The following is an 8,977-nucleotide window of genomic DNA, read 5'->3' as shown; positions in this document are numbered from 1 at the left end:
TATACATTCATGTTACTGTTTTTTTAGTTTATGTCATATAAGATTCTGAATTTATGAATGCCATGACCTGTGCATGTGCCTCAGTGAGAATTTGGACTGCAAGCAGCAAAATTGCTACCCTCAACCTTAGTGATCCCAAATGTGTAGGCACCATTTGAACTAATTTCTCCAAATCCATTCAATTTTTGCACTCTCAGTGTACAAGCAGCTCTTAGTCACATGCAGAAAGCTGCACACATAACAAGCGAGCTTCCACTAGAATGGGAGCACAGGAAGGTGACACAGACACAGATGCAGCTCCTAGCCCTTTGGCCACATTTCCTGAGTGTGGGCATGGGCCCATTGCCCACCTTTCCATCTGCAGCAGGTTGTGCCTTCTGGCCTTTTCTCTGTACTTGTGTGGCAGGAAAAAGCCCATTGCCTTGCCTTCCTACAGGCCATTCACATAAGGGAAATTCAGGAGCTTTGCATTAGTAGGGACTTGCCAGCATTTGAGTCAATGGCAAACCTGATTTATTTTTAATCCCAGTAGGTAAGAATTGCTTCTGTGCAGAGCAACATAATATATCCTCCACCACCCCCTCCTCACTGCCTATTTGTTTTCTCCCAGTTAAGTCTGTGAGGAAATCCTCTTGGTAAAGCCAGTTAATAAGATTAGATAAATGTCTTTGAAACCAAAATGCTGATATAAAAATCCCAACAACAGAGCACCAGCTGGCTTTTCTTTTGCTCATTCAAATGCAGCTGGAATGTCACAGCCAGTAACATGCAAACTGGGAGTGATAATCAATAAGCAGTGAAACAAGAGCAAGATGCCTCTGGAGGAATTTTCTCTTGGTGAGAAAGATGGATTAACTCTAATTCTCAAGGCAACAGAACAAAAAACATTTGCCTAAATTCGGACATAATTTAAATACTGCTCCAGAGAAATGCGACAGCCTGAAATAGCAGCAAAACAAGATCCTCCAGTCACAGCCAATGATGTTATTTAATGTTGGTACTAGCCTTTTATTTTTAATGTTGTTACTAGCCTTTTTTTAAGGGTAGTACCTACAAGCTACAAGGTAGCTGCTGGGTACAATAAGGAACACATATTAATGATGTATAATGATTAAAGGCTGTTTAGTTAAGGACACCAGGTGAGAGAATGATGTTGCTGACTATTATAGCTCTGTGCATACAGAGGCACACAGTTCTGGGCAGCTTATCCAGCAGGGTGTTGTGTACACAGCAAGCTGAAGACAGAAACATTAACTAAATCACAAGATTTCGGACCATTTATCTTATCATCACACAGGGGAAGAGTTTAACTTTCAAGCCGGCACACCTGCTCTCCCTGTAAAACTTCAGTCACACCATTACAGAGCATGTTCTTGTTTCTTGTTCAAACATGCCGCTGCAGGAGCAGCACGGAGCCAAAGGCGGGCGTCCACCCCTCTTTGAGCTATCACCCAGCCTTGCATCTGCAAATCCTCACTCACATGGGAACACCTGCCTTGGCTTGGGGCACCAGCTCATGGCAGCAGAACCTCCATTACCTATTCACATTGAGAAGGGTGCTGGGCTAAAATTGAAGATTCTTTAGAGCTTTTAAAGAAGCAACACAAAGTTGTTTGTACTTCTGTCCAATGGGATAAAGTGATACGAATTAGATTTGGGAATTTAATCAAATTTGAGAATGTAGTGGGATGTGTTTGTGTAGTAAACTGAGCTTAAAATCTCATTGACCTGAATTTCCAAAGAAACCTGAACTATTTTCAAGACAAAACTTATACAAAATGTCAAACCTCCGACCAAAGGGGTAACTCTTTATGTACAGCATCAAAGCCATGTGGATGAATGATCACCTTGAGAAGAGTACCAAATTGAGCAAAAAACACATAAATGCTGGAAATCTGGATTAGGCTCTGAAGAAGTCACACGAGAGATGAAAGTGTGCCATCAAAGTTGAAATTATTCCAGTTTATCTCACGTCAACCTTACCCAACAAAGCAAAGGAAAAAAAATGATAAATCAGGCAATAAATATAATGAAAACCACAGAAAATGAGGCTCTTCAGAAGTTAGAGACATCACAGATATTCTAGCATGACCTGAAATCTGCATTAAGGCTTCACCATCAGGCATTGTGGGGAAGGGCAATGTAAAAAGTGGAAGCAAAGGTAGGATGGATAATGGGAAGGAAGCCACTTCATCCTGAAAACCTGTAAACTAAGAAAGGGACTGAGTAGGAACCTAAAAAAAAAAAAGCATCATGGGAAGCTGTAAGGTCAATGGAAACTTTTTTAACAAGCATTTCAAATGAGGAAGGAGCAAGGAAGATCTAAATAAGTGCATGGCATTTTTCCAGAACAAAAAACCAAGCCCTGCATGCTTACTTAAGGAAAACAAAGAGGAAAAAGACCTTTATTTGTTAGATTATCATAGAACAACCAGAACACATCAACAGGAGATGCTGCAAAGGCAGATACGGTCCTAGTGACCTAGGACCATGTCCTAGGACCAGATATGGTCCTAGCACATGAAGTAAAGCCATTGCAGGCAGGCAGGTGGGTATTTCTGCTGTTATGTTAGATGGCAGTGCAACCACCTCTGCAAGACTGGTCCCATGGATGAGGAACTGAAACCAGAACAGGTGCAGGGAAAGGCTACTGGGTATATCCAGGAAATAACAAATCTATTTTATCAGTGGACACTAAAAAATCTGGACTTGTTTAGCCTAAAAGTAACTGAGAAATTGAGAAACTATATGGTTCCTTATTGCAAATACATCAAAGTGATGTGTAAACAACAGATAGAAAGAAGAGCTACCCAAATAGGGGACAATGCTGACACAAGAACAAATGAATATAAATAGGCCGTGAAAAAACCTGGATACTAGAAGAGGGTTTCTAAGCAACCTGAACAAGGTTCTGATGTAGCACTACAGTAAACAGGAGAGTAGGAGACAAATTATTTCTGTTATTTGATATAGCTCAAAAGATAGTGTGCAATCTGGTTGGCTGTAACAAGAGCATAAAGCACCTAGGAGGCCCCTTCTAGTCCCATCCTTGACATTTCTAAATGCTTTTCACTAATTGGAGGGGAAACTACATATACAAAGGTCAAATTCAGGATCTTTGGAAAATTTGTATAAAAACACCTGAATAAATAGAACTTCTATTAGGCCAGTTTGTAAAAGTCAAAAGGAAATGATAGCTTCCTTTTGATTGCTAACAGCTGCAATCCCTGCCATCCAGCAAGGGTGTTGGCAAGTGAATCCCCATCATCACAGACCCACCAACCTACATGGCCAATGCACTCATGCTCACACCCTGTCTGCTATGAGTCTGCAGAAACCACAGCTATAGATCATCGTGCTGCAGATGCAGGGCTGCAGGGCTCCCTCCATCCTGTCTTTCCCACAGACAGGACTGCACCTTGCTTGAATGTTAAAAAATATGTTAATCAAAATATCCATGGCACAGATTTGACACAGTCCATGATAAATTAATCTCCATGAATCAAGTAGATGCATTTGCAGAGATGGTTGTTCACTCCTGATCTGTACACAGCATCACACACTGATGAAATCACACATCACACAAACTGACAGATCTAGTTCAGGTGATTTATAATCTCACTTAGGACATCTAATCACAGCCACAGTGCAAATAATAAACAAAATGCCGTTGTAATGCGCAGGAAAGGTCCCTTTCCTGAGAACAGTAATGTCTCTCTTCCTCCAGTACATTATCCTGGTTTAAAGTGAGGGATGCTAAAAATTTCTATTGGGCGTTATCTCATATTACCTAGTACAAATACATCAACCAAAAAAAACCCAACCCGGCAATAAGTCCCCCTGGATTTATACATATGCAAATCACATGGGAGACTTCATCCAAAAAAAAAAAAAAAAAGGGCAAAAAAGGGTAAAAAAAAAAATAAAATAAGAAGGCCTATTACAGATCAGGTTAAATTGTCCAGTATTTCTAGCATGAATAATAGGCTGAAAATAAATAACCAACAATGGTGCATGGTAAAGCTTTAAAGCTCACAATGTGATTCCTCATGTCAAGCAACTGCTGATTAATATGAATAGAAATTAACAGCAAACTGGAAGATAATTGTGGAGCAGCTCTGTCTATCCTGGATCCAGAGCGCAGGTGCTGGGCCACATCTGCCCCTGAGGGTAGCACAGAGACCATTATTCTTACCCAGAAAACACCCTGTCCCACTTTTACAGCAGAAGACCCAGGAGGACATAGAAACACTATCAATTTGATGGCCATCAGTTCAGTAATCATGCCATAGCCATCTCCCCAGAGATGCATTTAGAATCAGATGCATTTTTCAACCAAATAAATATTCCAGACTTCAGTGTTAATACACCATTAAAATGACACCGTTGTGCTACATGGAATACGATAAATTAGACCTCGAATATAACAGGCAAGACAGAAATAGCTATTATCTTCTCCACTGCCCTACTTTCTCCATCCCCACCTACCCTCCCAAAGAAAAATATTTGTAAATGAATCACAAAAAAAAAAAATGCCTCCTTGTAATAAATCCTGTGTTTTCGAGGTAGACACTCTTTCTCTGCTGATGCAGGTCATTAAATATCAAGAAATGAGTGCTGAGAGGATATTTTCAGTTCAGAGTGTGGTGTTGAAGAGGTGAGTTGGGTTTGCTTTAACTTCCTCCTGCCTCTTTTTCCCCTCCGTCTGCCCACCTCATTTTTCCCTACCCCTTCCCTTTGGTGCTATATAAACCAGAGGGCAGGGCATCCAGCTGCTTCCACAGCAGAACAATGTTTGGGCAGAGTCCATGTTGACACAAGTGCATTATATCCTGAAGGGTCAACTGCAGCTTTCTACTTATTTATTTATTTGTTGGGTTACTTTTTCTTGACCAGTTGTGTAGAATTAACATTCCACTCTTACAGTGGTGCCATTGGTCCAAACTTCATGAGCTCATTATTGTCACAATGATTGCTCCTATCATTGTACTGTCCTGCTGGTTAAAGGGTGTTTTTATTTTTTCCCATTAAAAGAATTAAAAAAATTCCCCTTTCCTAACAGTTAATAGAAGTTATACCTAGAAGGTGCACGTCAGACTCATTAGACAGCCAAGACCCCCCTTCTCCCATCTTGGGCTTTTCTGAGCAAGGATTATCTAAGCTAAAGGCCAAACACAAAACCACAGTATACCAGCCTGTGGTGCAAATGCTGGTTAGCTCAATACCACAGTACCTACACCCTTCTGAGGTGAGAGCTGTCCAAGGGCTTGGTATGCCTTTCATGACCCCTCTCCACAGCACATCATGCTGCTCAGTCCTGTGGTCCTTAGGAATGGTAAACTTCACATGGGAAAGCCTATAGAGTACAGCCTGTTTGAGAAGTACCTTGGTAAACGCACCTAAGAGCTGTGAAAGTGTTTCAGTCACCTAGAGTTAACAGCCCATCCAAGCCATTTTGCTTGAGTGCCATTTCTGGGAAGCCAGTCCTTTATTATATCCTAATTTGCCTTTATCAGAAAACGTCCCACGCCAGAAAAGGCACTTAAGGTGGAGTTTAGCTAGTGGAATTGCTTGCAGAGAGATGTATCAGACACAATTCTACCTATTAGACAAGGAAGCAACATTACTGGTAAAGCTCTTCCCAAATTAGAGACTGATGTTCTCAGGGTAAGAGGCCCATGATTCTTCTAGTTATTCTAGGCACATTTTCCCCACACCTTACATTTTTCTACTCATGACAATACACTCCACAGTCTATTAAAAAATGGACTATGTGATGGTGTTTGAATTTTCCTGCTCTAATGAGTTCTCTACTAAAATCAGCAAAAGGAACTTCAGAAACACACCCCCAACCACCCCACTTTTAAATATTGACTGTATGTCAACAGTTCAGTGTGCAGACATTTCAGAGACAAAAAAAAAATAAATAAAAATCAAACCAACTAAAGGAAAGATTTTCAACTTTAAAAGAAACTTCCAGCATTCAGTTTTCCAGGCAGTGTCTTTGTGTGTTCACTCTTCCAAAACACAATGCTGCGGTATCTCAGAGTTTCTGAAGTGGCAGTGTAGGCACTGTACTCTTATGTCTCATTGAGTGCTCGTTCAAAACAGCTGTATGTTCTATATAAAACATGTTTACATAGTAAATGTACTTCCTGTAGACACAAAGAAATGTTAATGAATAACCGTTCCTGCATTTCAAATTTTGCAGGGCTGTGGGAAGGATCAGTGCATGACAAAATAGTTAATGTTCACCCACTTTCTGGCACATGAAATCTGTTACTACAACTAATCCCTTACACAGAAAGGAAAACATGGAAAACAAACTGGCACTGGCTGGTTCTACTATGCTTTTCTTTTTTCTTTTTTTTTTAGGGAAACTGTGAGATGCATATACATGGGAGAGGAACAGAGGAGGTATTCAGTGGAGAATGCCAGAAGGCATGGACTCCTTTTGGTAGGCTTTAATTGTATATATTGTCTTGGATTCTCACCTTCAGAAAATAATGCCAGTTTGATCTCACACAGTATTCACTACCCATATTTACATCCTATTGCCTGGGGCCCAGGGAAGGCAAAGAACAGGCATTTTCATTTCAGTCAATTTCTATCTGAAAACCTATATGACTTAAAAGGCTTCTTAAAAACCAGATCTTTATTTATCCTTGAAGATTTTTAAAAAGCAAAAATCAGGTGACTTAACCTACACTATTGCCCCTGAAAAAGCCTCAGAAAGCAAGCTGATTTCTACTCTAGGTGAAGTTCTTTCTGAAACACAGAAATATTTAAGCATCAAGTATTTGGTATAGAGCTGTTAAGTGCCACACATGATCCTCAGTTCCCTGGGAAGTAAGCCACTAAATTAATTAGGCTTTGCTATACAGAAATTTTATCTGAAATACATAGCTCTTCCTTCCAATTCCCTGAAAATAGGCAAGCCTGAAAAAGCAGCAGAGATAGGAACCAACAGACTTCAAGGGAAACCCAAACAGCATGGGGCAGATCCTCAGTGGAGTAAAGGATCTGCACTGATGAGGATGGGAAAGGAATAGTTTATGCCAGCCAGCAATCTGCTCTGCATCTGCAGACCAATTTATGAAAAAAAGGTGAGATACCATACATGGACCAGATGCATTATTGCAGTATGAGGCAAAAACAAGCTCTGCTGGGGATGTTCCAACATTCCTACACAAGATTTCACAGTGTACAAAATTTACTTAATGTGAAAGAAAATCCTTTTTAACTGCAACCCCTCTGCATGGTTTGAAAGTGCTACTGTGGACAAGGTTTTCAAAGGCCACCCAACAAGCAATGCTCAACTAATATCTTCTTCATAGGGTGGCATATGAGTAGCACATTTCAGTTTTAACAGACTGAAAAATCATTAACACAGCAATAAGGCTGAGACCTCAGAGCAATTTTCTCAATAAACACATTCCTTGACAATTATTATTTTTATTCAAAGATGTATTTTGCTTTTGAGATATTTCATAACACAGCAATTAGCAAAGGACAATCTCGAGTTATCAATACCTTCATATGTTTTGTAATAAACAGTAACATGTAAAAATAAGCTTATTTATGAAATCCACTCTCTTCTCTATGAGGGACAGTTGATGAATTTCTGGAAAAGATGAAAACTCTTCAGCAAATAATGCAGTGAATGTGATGAACCTCTATCTAATTATAAAAATGCTGTTTGCAACATTTTTTCAGAGGTGTTCGATTTCAAGGGATCTGAAACAAATGAGGAGAGAAAGCACCAGAAGCAGTGGCCACAATTAAAGACACATATAACAAAGATGATGAAATCAGATGAAAACTGGATTTCTTAATACACATTCTAATAGGCAAGAAAGATGTCAGGATGCAATACTACTTTTGAATTACCAAACACTGCCACCATGTGTTCATTTCAAAGACTATCAGGCTGCTTGAAAAGAGCTAGATTATAGAGTTATTAGAAGATATTAAACGATATAGCAGGTCAAATTTGTTGCTCTACTACATGTTTCTGTATAATGCAATAGTGATGACAACCTGAAAACAAGGTTGCAAGTACTTCTAGCTACTTGTGTTACAGCTGTATAAGAACACATGCTTCTGTTTGTACACCCCTCCTATCATCATCATGGAGAGCATCAAGTAGAGAATGACAGTGAGAGAATCATGGACAAGCCAGATGCCTACCATAGTTGATGTTTCATCGTATTTGTGCAATGCCCATCTCAGTAAACTTCTAGTTCACCTTTATGATTCGTAGAAGGTACCAAAACTCACAAATGTTCCCACAACTGCAACATAATTATTTCAGAGATTGGCTTTTATTCAAATGCTTATGCATATAAACAAACCCATTCATATAATGATGGAGACAAAGGACTCAGCGGACTTCTTATAACATTAATTTTCACTCATTCTTATGCAGAGCAGCAAAGGATCTCTACTCTTACTAGAAAACTATATCAATTCCAACCTGAATCAAGAGCATTCTGTTTATTATTATTTCATACAATCTCTCACCTGAAAACTCCCCTTGAGGTGTAAGGCAGGCAGGGGAACTGCACCTCCCTATTGAAAAGCTAGCATGATTACAGGTGCTCCTCTTCTCATCTAACCGGGATGTTCAAGAAGACACAAAGAAATTCCAATGATTTAGTAAAAAAAGATGGATACCTGATTTTTCTTTACCACGTTTTCAAAACTTTTGTCACAAATTCTTTGACTTAGGATGTCTAACATTAGCTCATAAGATCATGAAGTATGAGGAACAAATATCAGCTATTTTTTATTAATGCATATGCACACACATATAAATTAATTGAATTCAGAAGAAACAACTGAAGAATCTTTACTCCTTCATCAGCATTATCCAGGTAAACAAAATATTTCAACAACCTTCCTTGGAGGATGCTGCAGATTCCACATCTATGTGGAAGGCGAATGACTAAAACAACTGCAAGTAACACTTAGATGA

The sequence above is a fragment of the Neopsephotus bourkii genome, unplaced genomic scaffold (assembly GCF_033783945.1).
Source record: "Neopsephotus bourkii isolate Nb327-2 ecotype Australia unplaced genomic scaffold, CSIRO-AGI_Nbou_v1 NB_1767, whole genome shotgun sequence".
NCBI classification, from domain to species: domain Eukaryota; kingdom Metazoa; phylum Chordata; class Aves; order Psittaciformes; family Psittacidae; genus Neopsephotus; species Neopsephotus bourkii.
Note: the sequence above shows the minus strand (reverse complement) of the source record.